Source organism: Panthera uncia, chromosome C2 (genome assembly GCF_023721935.1).
Source record: "Panthera uncia isolate 11264 chromosome C2, Puncia_PCG_1.0, whole genome shotgun sequence".
Lineage (NCBI taxonomy): Eukaryota > Metazoa > Chordata > Mammalia > Carnivora > Felidae > Panthera > Panthera uncia.
In genome coordinates, this window is record NC_064810.1 from 92,167,567 (window position 1) to 92,190,607 (window position 23,041).

Sequence of the window (23,041 nt, forward strand, 5' to 3'; positions counted from 1 at the left end):
CTTTAGAGAGTGGTTTTAGTTGTAGGCAAGTTCTCCTTTTTTAAAATCAAATTGGGGGCAATTATATGTGGAGACCAGATGACCTGGCCATTTGGGCCAGGTATTGGTTAGTGTTTTGGGGGGAGTGGGTTACCCATGTGGCCCCAGTGCTCTGATGCCCCATTGAGGACTCAGTCTTCCTACAGAGAGTATGAGGCCCATCTCAGCATGGCTGACCCCATAAGTGGCCAAGTGAACTCAGGCCTATGAGTCAGTTCCCAGCAGGATCAAGCAATAGGCCCAGAGCTGGACCTAGAGAGGCATGATGGGTTTACTGCTGCAATCAAATAAAGAGTAACAGTATTAATTTTGAACATGTTGAGAAGTCATTATTGTATTGCATGATAATTAAGCACAAGTTAAGCATAAAGGATGAGCACTTCACTTGATTGACTATAATTAGAATTATTTTAACACAGTGGGGCACGTGGGTGGCTCAGTTGGTTAAGTGTCCGATTCTCAATTCTTGGTTTCAACTCAGGTCATGATCTCACGGTTTTGTGCCTTCGAATCCCACATCAGGCTCTGTGCTGACAGTGTGGAGTCTGCTTGGGCTTCTCTCTCTCTCTCCCTCTCTCTTTACCCCTCCCTCACTCACACTCTCTTAAAGTAAATAATAAACTTAAAAAAAAAAAAATTTAACACAGCCAGGTCAGACATTCAATTCTCATTCTTTCTAATCAAACTGGTGCCTATATTCATACTGTCTTTTGATTCCACCCAGGATTTTTTTTCCCCATTTATTTGTTTCTTCACTAAGTCATAGACTTACTGATTCATCTGATTACTTCTAGGTAGTAAAATTTTCCTTACACAGTGATTTCCTGGGGCCAAGGACCTAGAGAGGCTATGAAATTTGTCCATAACTAAAATGACCATGTGTTCAATGAGCAGGAATGACCAGAAACAATGAATATAATTTCTCTTCATCATAGCACACAGATCAAGCTGGGTGTGGGGCAGGGATGGAGAGACACGGTTTTACATAAGGCCTAGGCTTCTTTAGCTTTGGAGTCTCTTCACCACAGCCCTCAGAGCTGATGTGCAAGGGAGGTGTCACTGCCCCAGGGCAGGGAGGATGGTGACACCCCCCACCCCCTCAACTGAGGGTCTTTAGGCCCTGAATTAATCTGTGGCCTCACCAGCTACCCTGAAGCCTCTTCTCCTCAGAGGTTAGGCTTGAGGACATAGTTTCTCAAAACAGAGGCTTGGTTTTCTTCAAAATGTAGATCCACTGCTTAATGCTGCCAAAATGAGTTTAGAATTACATTAGCAGAGGATGTTTAAGTGATGGTAATTCACTGAGCACACTCTTCTCAGCTCTGCAATGCCTCCTACAGCATTGACCGGTCCTCTTTGATCTTATCCAGCCCACTTTCCTGCCTTTGCTGATTATATAACAAAAGGACAATCTTACTCGTGTGTGGGTGAGGTTACCTGGACTCAGTAGCCTGAGCACTTTCCCCTTCTCTTTAAAGTTTCTTTAGGTTTCACATTTTAAGGGGTCAGTGATACTTCCATTTATTTATCGTTTTACAAGTGAGTCATGAGAAAAATGGAAAATGGGTTTTCCCACGTGATGGCTCGCATGACAGCCATCACGAAACATAAGGAAGAACGGCACTTGAGGAGAAATAAGCCTTTAAGGATTCTAAAGATTGAAAGAAAAAGAATAAGCTCTCAAAAAATGTAGCCAACTTCAGGATGCCTGGGTGGCTCAGTTGGTTAAGCGTCCAACTTTGGCTCAGGTCATGATCTCGCAGTTTGTGAATTTGAGCCCTGCATCGGGCTCTGTGTTAGTAGCTCAGAGCCTGGAGCCTGCTTCAGATTCTGTGTCTCTCTCTTTCTCTGCCCTTCCCCCATTCACTCTTTGTCTCTCTCATTCTCAAAAATAAACATTAAAAAAAATGTAGCCAACTTTAGTCAATTTTAAATAGGAGGCCCAAAATAAATAAGTGAGAAATTTAAAAACTTATTCACATTAGTAAATGCCAGCTTTTTTTCACATTATTAAGATATTTGCAGATGTTTTGGTCAAAAGCTGCTTACTTGAAAAATGCATTTAAAAGAAAGATAGCTACGATAGGGTACGTTTGTAAAAAGACAGCCTCCTGAGTCTGCCTCTAAAGCCATTCGGTGAGCATAATTTACTTTTTCAGTCCTGCAAGACGTTTGAGGAACACAGATTCAGTGGCTGATTATTCTTCAGTTCCTGCAGGATCTCTCCTTTCATACAAACAGGACATCTCTAAGTCAGCCTTCTTGACTAGCTCCACCAACTCATCCTTTTGAAGTTACAGACCAAAAATGACGTGATTTGTACAATTTGTCATTCTTAGGTAATTTAAGTGCATTTTCTACAACACGTGGGTGTTTATGCGTGAACTTAAATGGTCTATATTCACAATTAGAGACTGTGGTCATGCTGGAAAGAACCATGGTCCGATATTCACGATACCCCTGAGTTCTTGTTTTGTCCCTGCAACTGACTTAGTGTGACCCTGGGCAATTTATTTCCGGAAATTCCACTAGTGCTCTTGTCTGTTTTAGGCCCTGCCTCCAGAGCTGGGATAAATGAACTGTAGTCCTAGTCACTACCCTCGGGGGATTTACGGTCTAGTTCAGTGGTTCTCACACTCCACTGCGCATCAGAATCCCCTGGAGGGCTCATCAGAACGGAGTGCTGAGCCTCACCCTAGAGTTTCTGATTCAGTAGGTCTGGGGCGGGCAGAAAATTTGCATTTCTAACAAGTTCCCAGATGATGCTGATGCTGCTGGTTTGGGGACCATGATTTGAGAACCACTGACCTAATGGTTTAGCTGACACATCAGTAACCACAATTCAAAGATTAATGCTGTGAAATAAGTACAAGTAATGTGGACAACAGGGTGTGGAGAAGTGGATCAAAAGATGAATGAACTGGAGATCTAAGAAGACCTAATGGAAGCAAGAGAGGTCAAGCAGGATCTTGGCAAGTGGATAAAGCCTTGACAGGTAGGGCATTTGGGGGATGGCACCATCCCAGTCCTTTGATGCGAGGATGTGTGTGGGAGCTAGGGAGAGTCTAGCGTCGGTGGGCTGAGTGTTGGTGTGGGGGAACAACAACCAGAAACAGATGGAATTGTTTCTGAGAGAAATGAGAGAATGAGAGAATGAGAATGAGAGAGCTAGAAAGTTAAACTAAACATGTTTTTAGTTTTTGGATCTTGTCAGCAAGGGAACAGCATGATCAGAGCCATGCTTAAGAATGGCACCACCTCTGGCATTGTGATGAATGGCTTTGGAAGTGACAGTGGTTTCGGAATTATTGGGGCAGCTCGATCTCCAAGCAGGAGTGGAGCTGAAGAAGAGCGTGAAGGTGGGAAGGATACAGTGATGGGATGGATCTATGCACAAGTCATAGATGTGGGAGTTGATTGGCTGCTGGGGATGAGGGAGGTGGAAAGGTCAAGAGAGACTGAGGATTCAAGTCTGAGTTGTTGCGGAAGAAGGAGTGTGGACAGATAGATCCCTCAGAGAAAATAGATTGGATAAGAAAACAAACAGGTGGAACCTTGGTTTCTTTAGGAGGGCACTGGACCAGATGCCTTTTTAAAGGTCTCTTTTTGTTTGATTGTAATCAATGTTTTGGTTGCTTATTGTCTGAACATCACAGAATGTATTTGTGTGAAAAGCAAATGGCCTGTATGTAATAGGCACTAATTAATATATTTACTAATTGGTTGATCCTGGATAATCACTGGCTCGAAAATATTTACATCTGTAAGTAGTCTTCTTTTTGAACTTATAGTTTTGCTTAAAGTTTTCTAAGTATGTCGACTTGCTCTTTCTCCTATTTTATATACTATGCATGTGGACATTTTCTTCTTGTAATTCTATGCATGTATTTTAAATAACTATAGTAGATATTTTAAATCTTTTTGGCTTGTTCTCCTATTATAATACTCACAGCATATACTGGTATATTTGTGCACAAGCCTCTTTTTCCTCTGGATCATAAACTCCTTTTGAGTAAAGAACATGTCTGATTCATTTTTGTGTTTCTCACTGCACTCATCATGAGTGATTGTATAAAGGGGCCAGCAAATTTTGAGGAACTGGACTGAATCACAGTAAAAGTCAATTACTATCTGTTTCTTTAGTGAGAGATAAAATGGCTCAGGCAATAAAAAGTAGTAGTTTAAAGGGAATGGAAACCCGTGTATTTTGGGAGGTTGAAAGAGGAAACGATTCAGTAGACTTTCAGGACTAGAACGTAGCTATTCATGGACACAGTAGGAACCAGAAGCAGAAGCCCATACAAACCAGGACAGCTTTCAGATCTGTCTTAAATTAGCCATTGAAAACCTTGGGCCAGACCTTTCTACTCTGGGTCTCAATTTCTTCATTTGTAAGGTTGTGGATATAGTAAACTACAGAATTTTATGCCTCTCTGCATGCCCCTAGAATTCTAAGCAGGGAACAGCATGAGCAAAGCATCAGAGATGGAAAAGAGTATGTGTATTCTTTGTGACCAGGGTGTGACATGCTAGGAAATGAAGCGGGCGAGGTAGCTGGAGGCCCCGTTTCAGAAGGGCGTTACTGCTCAGATAAGGAGCGTGGGCTCTATCCTGTAGGAATGTCTGTGTGAAGCAGTTTAATTGGGAATGCTCTCTGGGAGCAGGAGTGAGGGACCAGGGAGAGTCATACCAGGAAGCAGGCATTATGGAGTTGGCTATTGCCAGGGGCAACTGATTGCTTGATTCCAGGGGATCGTCTCAGGAGAAGTCTTATGAAATGTATGTCAGCACAACTCACCTGGAGAAGGTGAACGGAGAAGCTTTTATTGATTTCTTGTCTCCCGTTGATTAAAGGCAGCTCCACTTTTTCACTGGCTACCCCTAGCCTGACTGCTAGGTGGGTTCCCCCGGGCACCTCATGAGGCAGTATTGGAGAAGCTTGGGCTGGAGAGGCCCTGTCAGGTTGCACTTAAACGAAGCTGGCCAGATTCTTCATGGGACTGGCTGCCATCACAATGGCAGGAATACGAGGTGAGTTTGAGAGGATTTAAAGCAGAGCATAAAAGGCAGCCGACCTAGGGAGCTATCAAGGGATTTTAAACAAAGGAATCACCTAGTCAGATTTCTGCAGTGGTGTGCTGGTAAATGTTTAACAACCAGCTCTACAGAAAAATAAATGTGCATGTGTGTATACATAAGTATGTATATATGTCTGTTTTAAAATGTCCTCACATAAAGGTTGTGTAGCATACCATTTACAAATAAATAATAAAACATACAATTTTCTTGATCATAAAGTCCGTTTAGCTAATTGAGTCTGACAGGTTTCTGTTGGGTTTATGCTGAACTCTTGTATTTATAGCCAACCTATGATTACAATTGATAAAAGAGGGTAGTTGATTTTTTCCTGTTACAGTATGGAGTAAGATCAAAGTGAAACAATGAAGGCATATCCCAGACCTTCAGTTGTTCATTATGCATCTTTGTGAATTGGATAGTATTAGAAGAATTATTTCCTTAACTTTTCATTTAATTCACAACATAGTTACTACAGGCACCACATATTAACATTTTCTCCATCAGTTTAAAAAAAATTGTTTTTAACACTTATTTATTTTTGAGAGACAGAGCGAGATAGAGCACGAGTAGGGGAGGGGCATAGAGAGGGAGGAACATAGAATCCAAGGCAGGCTCCAGGCTCTGAGCTGTCAGCACAGAGCCCAACGCGGGGCTCGAACTCACGGACTGTGAGCTCATGACCTGAGCCGAAATTGAACGTTTAACCGACTGAGCCACCCGGGTGCCCCACTCCACCAGTTTTTTAAGGCTAGACAATCGACAAAACAAAAATCAGACTATGATTTAGGGTTTGTCAGTGTCCATGTGAAAACCCTCCCATTACAGCCAACTTCAAGTTGCTGTAGCACATTTCATGGTATTTTCACATGTGGGCAACATAGATCTAAATAACCTCAAGGTCATAGATCTTAGTGAAATGAATTAAAGTAGTCAAGAAGTGATGCATTTTAAGTACTTACTATCTTTGGGTTTAATATAATTTATTTCACTGTAAGTTTATATAATTTAGTCTCTCATAAATGTTATATTTAACAACTGATTCATAACATTTTTGAAAATTTACCAATGAGTTCTTAGGAGCCGGGATGAGCCAGCCTAGCACATGACTGGAGTTATAATTTTAGAAGATCACTTTTGTAGCGATCTGTAGAAATACTTTGAAAGGGGGTGTAGGGAAAAAGCATCTGAGTTATAGTAGGTATGAAAAGCAGAACACAGACGGGGAGAATGTCTTCAGACTCTACCGGCATGAGGATTCAAATGAAGTCAGGTTAATAGAGACAATGCAAATTTTACTGGTCTGTGTTCAAATGTGGATATGTAGGACCTTTATTAAGTCTCCTCCAGGTACTCTGGGAATGTTAGAGATATCTTACCTGTGCTTACAGAGCTTGTGTCCTTGGCTGTCTTTGGCTTTGGCTTCTTTGTTGATGACCACGGGCCAAAAGGATTTGAGAGTGAATCCCTACCCCTGCCATAGCTGTGGGTGCCTTCCTGGAGCCTGGGATCCATGCCAAGGAAGCCATGCGCCAGGCCTTATTTTCCTGTTTGCAAATCTGGGGGAGGAGACACTAGAAAGATTTTGGAACCTGGTGTGTGCCTCACATGCCTTGCATAAATTTGTGTCAAGGAGCCTGAAGTTGCTGGGTGTGTTTTTCTGTGACTCACAGAGGCAAGGGGGAAGATAGCCTTCTGCATTTCTTCAAGCAGCTGCTGACTGCAGCCCCTTTTCCCTCTGCTGGTTTGGCCCCCAGCAGTCACAGCGGTCTCCCTGTCCAAAGGCCCCCTTCTCCCCTTGCAGATTGGCTGGTGCAGATGAAGGCCTGAAGGCCAGGAGCCCCCTGATCCATCCACACAGATGGATGGATTTCATTTTTGGGTCATCCAGCCCCCACTACTCTTAGTAGAAAAGTAAGGTAGAGTAGATGCAAGTGTGGAAATGGCCTTTGGGTGCACGGTGGTGCCAGTAACTGAGGTGTGGAATATGGAGGGCGGTGCATGTGTGGCCGGGCTGTGGGAAAGGGAAAGAGGATGCAATTGAGGTGTGAGGCATATTTGAATTGTGCTCAGTTTTGAACTTGATAAACTAGGTGCCTCTGGAACAATAAGTTCAGTGGGTTGTGGACATTTGGGAGAAAGAGAGGAAAGAAATGGCGATATTGAGAGTAGTAAAGCGGGTGAAGCCGTGATGGAGACAAACACCTCTCCTGTGAGAATGGTGAATGGGAGACATTGACAGGTAGACTAGCCAGAGCTCAGAACCCCAAGGAACACCAGTGTTCAGGAATGGTGTCAGGGGTGAGGGGCCCCAGAACCAGACGGGGAGGAATGTCCAGGCAACTCTGAACGGAAGGAAATGGCACAAAGGACCTGAGGCACCACCGCTGTGGCTCATGCTGGGAACAGTTTGGCCCATTGTGTTCACACTTACAGTTTCCCAAGTTTATCTATTCAGACTTATGATTATGTTAACTTAGCTCCTTTCCTCCCTCTGAAAAAAAGGAGTCAGAGACTCTGCAGTATCATAAACGACCCAGGGTCAGGAAGACCTCTGACACTTTTGTACCACGTCAATACTTTGATCCGGCCTTTTATAGTCCATGTGAGGAGCAAACAAACTTACTTTAAGCTAAAGGGAAATGTCAACTTTTTCCTGTTTGATGTTTCTTGCTGTGTTTTCCATATTAATCACTTCATTTCCCCTTTGGTCATGGGCCTGATATATTTTTTTTTTTTCTCTCACATTTGTCATCTGCGTGGTATGTCAGGCAGTTTTTCACCCTGAGAGAGTGACATGGTAGAGCTCAAGCAGGCAAGGCCACCACCAAAAGTGTGTGCGACCCTTGGTGGTTATGTTCATGAACATCCCAAAAGCCCAGGGCTACTGAACGGAATTATAGGCTTTGAAATGACCGTGTGGTTTCCATTCAGCAAAGAATCTACTCCAGGCATGTTCAAGGGTTGTTGGTTTGGGAGACGTTAGATGACTCCAACATGAAAAGGCAAAGCCTATCTAAAGGGATAGTAGAGTGAATTTTCTACATCACCAATCTGTCGAATAAGTGGATTTGGATGTGACCACAGGCTCGCCATATGAAATTCTACTCTATGGGAATGAAAGTTAGTGGCTTCGTGAAGACATTTAGTGCAGACTGTGAAAACGTTCTCGTATTCTTTTGCCAGAGCATAGAAGCACGGAGAAATAAAGATGGACCTGCACTGTAACTGTTTGTCCGCTCTAATCCTCTTAAACACTTATGTGTCTCCATGCACATAGCGGTGGAATTAAATATAGCTATTCCTTCTAATGCACCAGCATGAATGTGTTAGTTTACTGCTCTGGGAAGAGGAAAACTGGAGAAAAAAGTCCTTGGATCAGTTAGGTATTGTGTTTAGCTACAAGTATCAGAGACCCACCCCAGATAGTGACTTTACGTGTCCTGTAAGAGCAGCCTGGAAGCACGCAGTTGTGAGCTGGCCTGACGGTTGTGGGCACCCCCAGCTGGTGGCTCTCTCCAGCTCTCCAGTCTGCTCTCTCCAGGTTATGGCCCTTGTCCAAGATGGCTGCTGGAGCGCCAAACCTCATGTTTACAGAGCAGGCAGAGGGTGAAGAGGGGGAAGATGGGCCTGCTGTCTCATGCCTCAGAGTTCCAGGACTCCTTACTTGTATCTCATTGGCCAGAGCTGAGGCACACTGGCCTAGCTGTGGCATTGTGTTTAATTCACTCCATCTCTAAATTATTATAAAACTCATTTTTTAAAATTAATTCACCTCCAATCTTCTGTTCTCCCATTGCATGAGATTGGGAGAGAGCTTATGGAATAGTCAGATTCTTTAGTGACAGAGCTAGTAGGTTACATGGATTAAGGGATTTATTATAAGGAATTGGCTTACTCAGTTGTGGGGCTTGCTAAAGCATGCTTAAAATCCATAGGTCTTGAAATTCAGGCAGTCAAGAAGAGTATATCATGACCAGGCTGGAACCCCAAGAGCAGGAGCTAATGCTTGGAGTCTCTGAATTCAGGAAGGGTTTAAGTCTTTTTTTTTTTTTTTTTTTTTTTTTAGAGCTTTCAGCTAATTATGTCAGTCCCACTCAGTATTTCTTTTTTTAAATTTTTTTTCAACGTTTTTTATTTATTTTTGGGACAGAGAGAGACAGAGCATGAACGGGGGAGGGTCAGAGAGAGAGGGAGACACAGAATGGGAAACAGGCTCCAGGCTCCAAGCTATCAGCCCAGAGCCTGACGCGGGGCTCGAACTCACGGACCGCGAGATCGTGACCTGGCTGAAGTCGGACGCTTAACCGACTGCGCCACCCAGGCGCCACCCAGGCGCCCCCCCCCTCAGTATTTCCTTTGACTAAATTCAACTGATTACATACATCTGCAAAATCCCTTCACAGCAGCACTAAATTAGTAATTGACTGAATAACTGGGAAAAGGTGTGTGCTTGCTTTAAAAAGGCTGCTGCCTCCCTTCTTTCCTCTAGCACTCGTGAGAGAATATCCGTGGCCACCAACTCATGCTGGAAACATACAAGAAAGGTAATTTTGGGGCATGTATTTAGCCTAGCCAAGTAGACACATCACAAAGTCATCATATGCCACAATTTAATTGTCACCTAGAGCGAGAGAGCTGGGGTGTTTCCTCATTTCTGATATTCTGGAAGAAGGTGGACTGATACCATCATTGGTAGCCAATGAGAGCCTGGTTTTGTGCATTTTAATTATTTTCCCTCTCTGTTTATTATAGATAGTTAAGACTTTATTTTTGATGTTTTCATTAAGCAAGTAAAGGGCTTTGAGGCTCATCAGCCACTGTGAACTCATCAGAGTTAACAGAACTTAAAATTTGCTTTTTAAACTGATGGCAAGATGTCCAATTTTTTTCATAGCACTAATTATTTTTCTCACCTGTACCTTTTTTGTCTTTTTGTAGATAGAGATATGAATGGTGCCTTTCATTCTTTATTCAAGCCAATAATAGCTTTTGTAACTATAGGAAAAATTAGGAGCATTGCAGATTTGTTTTTACTCATTAGATTCAGATGCTCACTAATCTATTATTGGAAGAGTCCTCTACATTGTTTTGTAAAATAATGGTTCTATTGATATATGGTTGACATATGATAAAGTTCACCTTTTTAGAGTGATTTTTAGTATATTCACAAAGTTTTGTATTAATTACCACTAATTCCAGAACTGCCATATTCTTTTGTATTAAATATAGACGTGAGTATCTTTAGACAGTGAAGAATTTGAAAAACTTAGTTCTGTTATCTGATTTAAATTCACTTGAAAAAAGAAATTGGTGACTTTTGGGAAGAGCAGAGTGACAAATGTTTGGGCTTAATTTTGTGGAAAGAATACACATAAAGTCTTCATTATGGGATTTTCTACCAAATTTAAGTATATTATTCCCTCAGATGTAATTCAGAATCGGGCCTTTCGTTCATTTGTTCAGCAAATATTTATTGAACTTTACTCTGTGCCAAGCTAGTGTCCAATGAGACTTTCTCAGAAACCTTGTGGTCAGGTGGGTGGAGGGATTGGTAAAGTCCCTGCGAGCCCAGGAGGCACGAAATTGCCAGAGCTAGTATAACCCATGAGTGGAGATTTCATAACTGTGGATTTTCAGGAGGGAACAGACTACAGGTTTTTTTTTTTTTTTTTTTAATTTTTTTTTTTCAACGTTTTTTATTTATTTTTGGGACAGAGAGAGACAGAGCATGAACGGGGGAGCGGCAGAGAGAGAGGGAGACACAGAATCGGAAACAGGCTCCAGGCTCCGAGCCATCAGCCCAGAGCCTGACGCGGGGCTCGAACTCACGGACCGCGAGATCGTGACCTGGCTGAAGTCGGACGCTTAACCGACTGCGCCATCCAGGCGCCCCAGACTACAGGTTTTGAGAATACATCTGAACATTTCATGAGGAACCTAGATCTTCTTGGGGGCTGGTTTAACAGCAGATGGGAACAAAATTACTAAGGTCATAGACCTTAGTGGACATAGATTCTGAGAAGGGCAGTGAATGTTGCTGCAGTTAATGAGATATGAATTGAAGGGTTCCCACTGCGATGTGGTTTATATCCTTCCTCTCTGCTTAAACATAACCTATCAGAGAGGCTTTCCCTGGCCATCTTTCCAAAGTAGGACCTTGTCCTGCTCCATCACTCGCTCTGCTCTTTCTTCTGAGCTCTATGCTGTATGTTTGCTATTGCAGCCTCCCTCCCCACTGCTGCCAACAAGGACAGCCCCCTTAGAGCAGGTGCTGTGCTTTGTTTGCTGGGCTGTCTCCAATATAACGTCTAGTACCATGTCTGGCACATAGTGCTGATAAAGAATTGTTGCATGCATGAATGACCGATCTAAAAAAAAGTGTGTGACTTAAGAACCTCCCAAAGGTCCCACCTCCTACGTCCATTTATCTTTCGTGGTTATAAGTTCAACATCTGAGTTCAGGGGGGGACACAAACAATCAGACCATAGCAAGACCTTTTTTATAATGTGGCAGTCACGTGGCTTTATACACACATCCTCTCGACTTCGCTGTTTCTCCGCTCTGTGCCAAGATTCTCAGGGCCAGACCATGCCATGTGCTCTCTAGCCTTAGGGCTCTTTGAATAAGATGCCCTTCCTCCCTTGTCTACTTACAGATAAAAATATCCCATGCTTTCCTGGAGTCTTCCCTGACCACCCATTTTTCCTGCGTGCTGGATCACTTCTGCCCCCCTCTGTTGTTCACACAGCCCTTTCATGCACAGCTTTGTGGGTGCACAGCATACTTTTGTTGTTGGGCCACATAGGCAGCCTCCTCCATGAGTTTGCCAGCTTTTTGAGGACAGTGTCTGTCTTACTCATTTTGAATCCCCAGTGCCTAGCAGAGTGCATAACAGAGAGCAGGTATTCAGTAGATACCGGATGGGAGAAATAAAATTCAAATAAGCAGTCTTACTAATGGATGCAAACCAACCTCTATAAATGGCCACAGAGAATTTAAGTGCAGACAGAACCTTGGACTTGGCAGTAGAAGTATATAAATAGAACTCTAGGAAGTGGGAGCATCCTCGGAGGTGATGTGTTTTTGTGTATGTGGAGAACCACAGATCAGCAAATGTGTCAAAGCTATTTTTGTCTAGGACTGAACTGAGTTTCATCCTCATTTTGATGGTACTTTCCCGGGTCAGTGTTCAGGAGACATGAAAAGTTTTTTTAGAACCATTCAAAGAATGTGTAATCAAAGTTTGTTGTTTTGTTCTGTTTGTTGCTATGTTGTTTGTGTCTGCCGGGTTTTGTTCTTATTTGGGAAGTTAGAAAAGCAGAGGCAAGCTGTTTGGTTTCTTGACTGAATGGATTCAGCTGTATGAGTGATCAGAGCCTCCTGTGCATTAAAGGAAAGTTCATCCGTGCCGCCTCCCTGGTGTTGTCAGCCTGTGGGCCTGGCCTGGTTTCTCAGCAGTTGGTAAACTGATAATCCTGTTTATGTCTATCACCCATCGGCATCCTTCTTTTAGTCCTCACACAGAGAAAACGCAGGCGCACTCACAAACACAAAGGTTCCCTTTGTTCTTCAGGCTGGCAGTGATAATAATTAAAAAAATTGTTTTCTCTTTTTTTAGTCCCAATTTGTTCTTGTATTATCTGAATTTCATTCGATAATGAAAGAAAAGGTATTCCCTTTTCCGAAATGAAAATTCAGGCCCAATGAATTTGCTGCCTCATAGGAAGAGTCTGCCCTCACCCTGTATCAGCCTGTGCGGTTTATACTGGAAACACCACTGCCCCCTCCCTGAAATACACACCGTACCATGAACGTCAACCACCACATCCATGAAGACCGTACCATGAACATTAAAAAGGGAAAAATATCCTTAATTTTTTTGGGGGGGCATGTTGACATCAGATACATTATAGTATGCAAATAGACTTTAGGTTCCTTTCCTGGTGCTTATTAAATTCATCCTTTTCTCACTTAGGTTAATATTATGGTTGTGAGGTTTTTCTTGGTTGCTGCATTTTGTCCTCAGTTCTTACAGTGTGAGAGAAGCATCAGCCACTTGGGGGCACCCAGGTATTTATTTAATGGAAAAAAAAAAACCCAGCAGGAATTGCCAACAGAAAGTCATTTGATCTTAAGAAAAAAGGGTAAAAATACTCAATGCAGATAGGCCGTTTCAACATATCTAATTTGGAAAGTCAGTCTGTGTTGAACACAGATGACCATATTCTAAGGAAGGAAATTCACCAGACAGCCTAGTTTACTGTATACAGAGTCCGTAAAACCCTAGCCAGGTTCCTGTTAGTAGGTACTTCTGCACAGACCTGCAGCCTTGGGCATCTCAGAGAGAGACTAGCAGTGGAAAAGCAGAATGAGCTGTGAGAATTCAACTGTGAGCTTCCCCGGGGCCAAGACCACATTTTCTTACTCTCTGTGGTGTACTGGGGATGTGCATTCCATGACTGTTCAGTGAAGGGCTAGATGGATGCCTTGGGTGAATGTATAAGGAACAAAGAATGGATGGACAGAGAATGGAAGATTAAAGGCAATGATGACTTATTAATAAAGGGTTTAATTAACAGGAGACATAACCACAAGGCAATGCATGTATTGTAAGATATATTTGCCTGGCTAGAATATTTGCATGGGAGACCAGAATTGGTAGAGAAATTCCCATGTTACCTATTCCAGTTGAAATATTGTCAGGTTGAGCTTTGTATTATATATGTGATATACATATAGATATATATACCTATATCATATATATGTGATATCTGATATATATATATATATAATATATGCATTTGAGTGTGTAATCAAAATCACAGAAGCTCAAACAACACGAATGTTTAAATTATAATTTTTATGGTACCATCCAACATAAATTTACGATTATAATGTTGCTTTGAGGCATAAGAGATTCTGAAATGCCTTTTGAATTCTTAAATAATAATTAATTATGTTAAGCATTTTTAGCGTTCTTACTTCTTTGCTCTATTCTAATTCCTTGAGAATTCAAGGCCCAAGTAACGGCTTCTGTGGCTCAGTTGCTTTATAAATCCCCGACCCAGTAATGGAGGGTCGGTCTGACCACCCGTTTGAGATTGGCTCCAGCCTGGTTCTCGCTTCCTGAATCTTTTCTTTAGCTCTGCAGCTTCCAAAATGCACTATTATTAATTCAGCCAGGGGTGAATGAACCCTGCATATCTGCTGGAAATCAAACTCACTGGGACTGATGAAGACCAGGATACTATTTTATTTATTTAAGAAATTATTATTTCTGTGTAGTTGGGATCGTTTATTGGTAGCTAGAATATTCTTATATTAGGAACACATGCCCTGAAGCCACATTAAGGTCACAAGGGTCCTTGGAGAGGGCAGAGCAAAGAGAGCTTGATGGCCTTAATCCTGAAGCACCATTTCCACGTTGGAAGTTCAATCCCAGAAGCATTTGAGTGTCTGTTGCATGTAAAGGAAAGGGAGCCGCTGTTGAACCCTTTCTATGCAGCAAGCATTGTGCTTGGTGCTTTTCCACATTTGATTTTAGCATGCTTGTGGCACTTAAATCACTGTGGAATGTGTAGGGCTGAAGGAAGCAGCCTCTGTCCTCAAGGACATTCTAGACCTATGTTGTCTAGTTTGATAAGGATATGTGTGGCTATCAAGCACTGGAAATGTGGCCAATCCAAGCTGAGGTGTGTTTTAAGTGTAAAATGTACACTGGGTTTCTAAGATTGAGCACAAAAGAAATGTAAAATATGTCCTTAATAATTTTTGTATGGATCATATGTTGAAATTACATAGTATATTGGATATAAATTAGGTTAATAAAATGTCATGAAATTATTTTCACTTGTTTACTTTTACTTTTTAAAAACTGTTTATTTCTTTTGAGAGAGAGAGAGAGAGAGAGAGCGAGCGAGCATGAGTGCAAGAGCGGGCAGAGAGAGGGAGAGACAGAATCCCAAGCAGGCACCATGCTGTCAGCACGGAGCCCAATGCAGGGCTTAATCTCACCGAGCCACCCAGGTTCACATCTATGACCCACACTGTATATCTGATGGACAGTGCTGTTGTATAGGTAAGGCACGTATATAAATTGTTGGAACCTCATCATGGGCATTTCAGTTGGGGTAAACTTTTTGAAGGATAATTTGGCAGTAGCCCACGATTAAAAAATCTGGATCTCTAAGTGTATTAACTTACTACTGGACACAGAATGCTGAGCTTAAAAATAGGCACACCCACCATTGTATTGAACTTTCCCTTATTAGTCCCTCTGAAATGTATACTTGTATTGTCAACAGATGTTTATTGATTAGGTATTATGCCAGGCACTGTGGGAAGCATTCGGAGTCCAATACAAAGATAAATCGTGAAGAGTTCCAGATTGAAATATTAGATGATTCTGTGTCAGAAGGGAGATTCTATGGGTACCCAACAGCTATAGCAGCTACAACTGGATAGCCATCTTAAGAGGTGCAGATGCAGAGTTTTGGCAGTTCCAGAGGACTGTGGTCACTGTTTGGCTTGGAGTCTGTTTGAGATGGAACCTGATGGATGGATAAGAGGATGTGCATAGGCAGAGACTGGGAAAGTGGAAGGGATGGCGCAGGTGGAGGGAATGGCAAGAGCAGAAGATCAGAAGTGAGGCAGGAGGGGTCTTGTAGGAGGAAGGGGGCAGTCACATGCCTGGAACATGATGTTTGTGCAGGGGGTGGTAAAGGCCTGGACTTGAATAGTAGAAGGCCGGGCTGGGGAATCTGGGGAATCTGGACTTTTTCTTGTAGAGCTTAAATGCCAGTGAGTGTGTGGTGTCTTAAAACAGTTTCTAAAATACCCAATTAGTAGTCCATCCAAAATTCTGAATGCCTGGGGGTGCCTGGGTGGCTCAGTTGGTTAAGCATTCTACTTAAGCTCTGGTCATGATCTTGTGATTTGTGAGGTGGAATCCTACATTGGGCTCCGCTCTTAGCACAGAGCCTGCTTCAGATCCTCTGTCTCCCTTTCTCTCTGCCCCTACCCGGCTCATGTTCTATCTCTCTCTCTCTCTCTCAAAAATAAATAAACATTAAAAAATCATTAAAATTCTGAATGCCTGAAACAGTGACAGCATTTTTTTTTTCCTTGAGAGTGAGGTGACTTAATGCTTAAATGTTTTTTCAAAAAATTCTTTTGAAGGAATGACTTCAAGTTTAGGTTCTTCAGATCCTTCTAATGTGGTATTTAAGTAGTAAGTCATTCTCTTTAGGATTGGGAAATATAAGACCAGAAGGGATGTGTTAAGACATAGGAGAATAGATTTTTCTCTCATAGCCAGTTTGTTGAGATGAAAAATCATACCAAATCTTTTTAAATTTTTTTTGTTTATTTATTTTTGAGAGAGAAAGAGAAAGACAGAGTGTGATTGAGGGAGAGGCAGAGAGAGAGGGAGACACAGAATCTGAAGCAGGCTCCAGGCTCTGAGCTGTCAGCGCAGAGCCTGACATGGAGCTTGAACCCATGGACCATGAGATGATGACCTGAGCTGAAATCAGATGCTCAACTGACTGAGCCACCCAGGCGCCCCTGTTTCTCATTATCTTATTGATGGACATCTGAGCTGTTTCCTGTTCAGGTTATTATGAATAAACTTGCCATGAACAAACACAAAAGTCCTTTGTGGGTATGTGTTTTCTTTTCTCTTGACTAAACACTTAGGCATGAAATTATTGAGTTATCGGTGTGTGTGTGTGTGTGTGTATATATATATATATATATATATATGTATGTTTAGTTCTATAAGAAACTGCCAGAACTTTTTCTAAAATGGTTGTATTGTTTTACACTCAGATAAACAGTATATGAGAATTCTGATTGTTCTACATTCTTGCCAGCATTTGATTTTGTCCATTCTGGGGCATGTATATATATATATATATATACGTATATATACATATACGTATATATATATATATAAAATGTAGTGATATTTCATTGTACTTTTTATTTAAATTTCTTTGATGAATATTAACATTAAACACTCTTTCATGTGCTTACTAATCATTAGTTTATCTTCCTCTGTGAAATGTCCCATCAAATATTTAGCTCTCTTTTTATTGAATTGTAGTCCTTTTTCAGATATATGATTTGCATATATTTTCTTCCAGCCTGTGATTTACCTATTCATTTTCTTACTGGTGTCTTTTTGATGAATAGGAATTTTTAACTTTGATGAAGTCTAATTTTTTTTCCTTTTGTGTTTATTGCTTTCTGTGTCATATCTAAAAGCTTTATAGTTTTAGCTTTAACATTTAGGGCAGTAATCCATCTGAAATTAATTTTTTGTGTGTGGTGTGAGGTTGGAGCTGAGATTTATCTATTTTTGTCATGCAGGTATTTAGTTGTTTTAGCATCATTTGTTATAAATTCTTTCTTTTTCTATTGGATTTCTCTGTTGATTGGTGAAAGTTCAAATGCCCTTGTAAGTGTGGGTCTGTTACTAAGCTCTCTGTTTTGTCTCATCGGTCTATTTGCTAATCCCATGTGAGTATCACACGGTCTTGATTATTGTAGACTCACTTGTCAAAGTCTTAAAGTCAGGTAATTTAGGCCCTCCAATTTTGGTCTTATTTTTTATGATTGCTTTGCCTAGTCTAGGTCATTTGCTTTTCTATACATATTTTAGAATTCGCTTGTCAATTTCTACAGAAAAGTCCAGTGAGATGTTTGTGATTGGGATTGTTGAATCTATTAGATAAGTTTGTGAAGAACTGACAATAATATTTAATTTTAAAATCCATGAACATGGTATATCCACTTATTTAGATCTTTAATTCCTCTCAGCAAGGTCTTGTAGCCACATTCTCATTTGAACTCACTCCATTTGGGTTTTGGGGCCCCGTTCCCCTGAAACCACTCTTGTCTAGTCACCAGTGACCTCCATGCTGCTGTATCCAATGGCAAGTTTAGGCATCCTCTTTCTTCATTTCTCAGCTGCCTTTGACATAATTGATCATCCTATCCTTGAAGCATTTTGTTCACCTGGCTTCTATTCCTCAAGCTTTCCTGGTTTTCTTCCCATCTAACTATCTGCCCCTTTTTGGCCTCCTTTGCTGTATCCTTCTCTTCTTCCAAACATTTAGATGTTAAAGGGCCTGAGCCTCAGTCCTTAGACTTCTGTGCTTTATCCGTTCTCAGTTAAATGGTATAAATATGTTATTTAAAGCCAACTGACTCCCAATTTTATATCTCAGTTCAGAATCGCAGACTTATAGATGCAAACCCCAGAGTCACATATACAGTTTCTTATCCTCATTTGGGCATCTAAAAGGTATATCAAACAAACTTAATCTATGCAACATGGAGCTCTTAATTTGCCTCTGAAATGTATTGTTCCTCCTTACTCTCTATTACCCACTGTGCTGCCAGCTCAATAAATGGGCTTTTCTCCCTGTTGCTCAGATGCCAATCTTATAGAAGCCAGTATGGCTTCTTTTAGCATGGATTGTTGCCTGCATTTGTAAAAGAAGGAAACCCTCAATTTCAGTTGGAGGTTCGTAAAAATTAAAATGAAAATTTTCTCCCACTCACATTTTGAATTCTGTTCGAGATCCTCCGAAACACCTTGCCTTAGACTTTACCCTTGGGGCGCCTGGGTGCCTCAGTTGGTTAAGTGTCCGACTTCGGCTCAGGTCATGATCTCGTGGTTCCTGAGTTCAAGCCCCACATTGGACTTTTTGCTGTCAGCATAGAGCCTGCTTCAGATCCTCTGTCCCCCTCTCTCTTCCCTCCTCGCCACTGCCTCTCAAAAATAAACATTAAAAAAATGTCAGCTGTGCTGACAGCTCAGAGCCTGGAGCCTGTTTCAGATTCTGTGTCTCCCTCTCTCTGACCCTCCCCCATTCATCCTCTCTCTCTCTCTGTCTCAAAAATAAATAAAACATTAAAAAAAATCTTAAAATGTCACAGCATTTCATTCCCCTGATGGCTTCAGTCCCCTGAACATTTCAGGGCTTCCCATTGTATTTAGGGGGAAAAATTGTGCAATGGTTTACAGAGACTTATGTGATCAGACCTCCCTGTTTGCTCTCTGACTTCATTCTCTTCTGTTGCTCTTTCTTTCACAGCACTCTGACTACACTGGCCTTTCTGTTGTTCTTGAACACTCCAAGCTTATTTTGTTCAGGGCCTCTGCTGTTTCTGTTTCTTCTGCCTGGAATCTTTCCCCCAGATAATTACGAGGCTTACTACCTTACTCCATTCAGATCTCTGCTTAAGTATCATTTCACCAGAGAGGTTTTTTCTGACTACCCTACCTAAGGGCGTTATCTGGTTTGATATTTAATTGTTGATAGTCTTTCTCTCCTAGTAGAATACAAGCTCCCTGAGGATAAGGAATTTCTGCTTGGAATTGTTAATGCTCTTAGCCATGCCTGTCATATAATAGGTGCTCCATAAATATTTGTTAGATGGATGATTGTGGGCAAGTTAACCTTGCTGGTCCCGTTCTCTTCTGAGAAATGGGAAAGTAATGGTACCTACCTCATAGGGCAGATGTGAATGTCAAATAAAATATTGGGTGTAGTAAGATAGTGTTGGCTGTTATTATAATTACTATTTAATAATATGAATGATTTAAGTCTCATAAAACAACACAGAAATATGAATGCCATATAAGGTAGTATTAATTTCCCTGGCATATGCTTTTTACAATGGTTGATTTTAGAGGTATAACCTATGATCCAGTTATTGATCACTTAGTTGGAGGAAATAGATATAACTGCATGAAACGCTAAACGCCATAGGATATTTAAATAACCAAACCAGACAATAATAGAAAAGTCATCAGGTATGACTAGTTTCCTAATGCATTTGCTGCTGATTGTTCTAGGTGTAGTAAATAAAAATGTTTTTTTCCTAAGCCAGGAGGATCTGAGAAGGCTTTGGGGAGGATGTGGGTTTGGGCTGCCCCAGGAAAAGCTGGGGAGGATTTTAATCTTTTACTGGTCGTCAAGGGAAGGGCATTACAGGTGGGGGCAATGGCACAAACCCAAAGGGGAGGAAGAACTTAGGGGGTTGGAAAAATTGAATAAGCCATTGGGACTGGTGGAAGATGTCTAATGAAGAAGCTGTTTGAGAGCAATACGAAGAAAATAGGGTAGGAACAAAAGTAAGTGGCTTGAGGCTACAGGAAGTGCCACCACACAGGAATCCTTCTGTAGATTGGGCAAGCTAGGCAGGAAGTGCTTCTGGGTGGTTAGGAAAGAAGGTAACCTATCAGGGGCTTGTTGCTGCCAGATTCAGTCCTTCCTTCCCCTGCAGGGGAGGTGGCCAGGGAGTTACCCTCCAGGGCACTCACAGTGGATGGCTGTGTTGACTCCATGTGCCATGGACAGGCAGCAGCAGCAGGAGGGCTCCATTCTTCCTTTCCAGGGTCTGGAAACCAATTTTGAACTTTCTTTTTTACTCACAAGAATTCCCATTCTAGTTCTTAGGTGATGGGAGTAGAAGGCAAGTGATCATTTTTACTATGGCTCCTTATTGAAGAAAGAAAGAATAGGGAACTTAGAAATTAAATGCCCATTAATAAACATAATAATTTATGTTTTTTTAATGTTATTTATTTTTGAGAGAGAGAGAGAGAGTGCAAGCAGGAGAGGGGCAAAGAGAAGAGACACAGAACCCGAAGGAGGCTCCAGGCTCTGAGCTGTCAGCACAGAACCCGACACGGGGCTCGAACTCCCGGACCGCGAGATCATGACCTGAGCTGAAGTCAGACACTTAACTGACTGAGCCACCCAGGCTCCCCATAATAATTTTTTTTTAACATGCATGTTAAGAAATAACTTGTTTTTCAGAAGACCATACTATATTGGTCATATAAAGCCATATTCTAAAAAAAATTTTTTTTAACATTTATTCATTTTTTGATAGAGACAGAGCGTGAGTGGGGGAGGGGCAGAGAGAGAGGGAGACACAGAATCCGAAGCAGGCTCCAGGCTCTGAACTGACAGCACAGAGCCTGACGCAGGGCCTCGAACTCACAGACTGTGAGATCATGACCTGAGCCACAGTCGGACGCCCAACCAACTGAGCCATCCAGGTGCCCCAAAGCCACGTTCTAAAAAGGAAATGCATGCATTGTATGAGAAGGGGCCAAGTATTCTGTGAATTGATCAGGTTATTAAAAAATAAAGATAGATTATTTAGTCAACCATGAGATTAAATATATCATAAAATATTAATGATACAATTTTGTGTAAATTGCAGTAACGTAAAAGGGTGTTTGTACCTACACCTTAAGTTTCTTCTTATTACCAAGTTACAAAATGTTGGTACCTTTTGGGGGGTTAGAATATATTATAAAGCAATTTGTGGCTGTTAAGAAAATGACCCTATAAAAGTAAAAGAAGGAAAATAAATAAAATATAGACATGAGCCACGACAGATGTTGCAGAGTAGGGAGTGGATGTGAAGACAAAAAGCGATGTTGTTGTTAATGCAGCCCTGGCAACACGCGTCACAGATTAAATAATGAACGCCAGTTAGTGGGCACAGCGAGGAGGGAACAGAGAGGGTATTGTTTCGGCTTGTCTATCTAATTTCAGACTAATTGCTTAAGTACAGGCTTCTGTTCTGGTTATAGCCAAAGGAAAATTGAACAGTTGAAATACTGTAAATTTTGTAACTCACCCTGGATCACCAATCAGAACTAAACGAAAGAGCTTTGAGCAAAGAATGGAAATCAGTTGTTACCCTTGCCTGCAGATGGAAGCCTGGAGAGCAGCAGGATGCACTCAGTAAGCTCTGTACTCGCTATTCCTTCTTCTCTGGATCGGGCTCTAGCTGATTTGATACAAGGGATGGACTCTCATGTACTCTTCTGTGCTCAGGGCTGCAGCCCCATAGAGCAGGTGGCGGATGCCAAGTCCTCCCCACACCCCCACGCCCACCCTGCCCGGGAGTGGTGTCTTCCTGGGCTGCGGCCTCTCTGAAGTTTCAGGCAGTTGGGGTAGACTTTTCCTACTCTGGGTCTTTGTGACGAGCTACTGAGCCGATAAATGTGAAAGCACTTTGCTGACATAAATGAAGGGATGACTATTTTTAGGGTGTGCAGTTGGTGGAGGAAAGAACACAAGTCAGAGGTCCTGGGTTGAATCCTGGGTCCTCTCATACCATGTCCCCCCTTTTCTGAATTCCTTTTTGAAATATCTTCCTGTGGTTTTTTTCTTTTCCTCCTTAAATCGGATAGAGGTTCTTTACTTCTGTGTGTGTGTGTGTGTGTGTGTGCGCGCGCGCGCGCGCGCCCCACGGGACACCTTTGGCATTCTAGTGAAGTTAATGTATCCCTTTTCAGAATAATGTTTAATGCGTAACTCAAACGTCTAAACTTAAATGCTTAAAATTCAAATGCACGGGATTACAAAGGAAGCCAATGATAGGATATACAGTTATCTGTAGAGCAAAAGATATGTGGTATTGTTACATACATCCTTTATTAATGCATTCCACACCAAGAACTAGTGGCAGGTCTGGGAACTACTGTCATTTGGAAGTAGAGATGGGTGGAAATGTTACTTTGAGGTACTTGTAATAACTGTAATGTGATATGTAGATATCTTTTGATTTCTACTTGTGATAAGTTACCAGTATGGCTTCTTTTAGCATGGATTGTTGCCTGCATTTGTAAAAGAAGGAAACCCTCAATTTCAGTTGGAGGTTCGTAAAAATTAAAATGAAAATTTTCTCCCACTCGCATTTTGAATTCTGTTCGAGATCCTCCGAAACACCTTGCCTTAGACTTTACCCTTGGGGCGCCTGGGTGCCTCAGTTGGTTAAGTGTCCGACTTCGGCTCAGGTCATGATCTCGTGGTTCCTGAGTTCAAGCCCCACATTGGACTTTTTGCTGTCAGCATAGAGCCTGCTTCAGATCCTCTGTCCCCC

At 41.8% G+C, this 23,041-nt stretch overlaps 1 protein-coding gene across 3 annotated transcripts in view; it reads left to right on the forward strand.

Moving 5' to 3' along the window:
- Positions 1 to 23,041, forward strand: part of PLD1 (phospholipase D1) — a 213,622-nt gene that overhangs the window by 11,814 nt on the left and 178,767 nt on the right. The gene's annotated exons all lie outside the window — the stretch shown is intronic.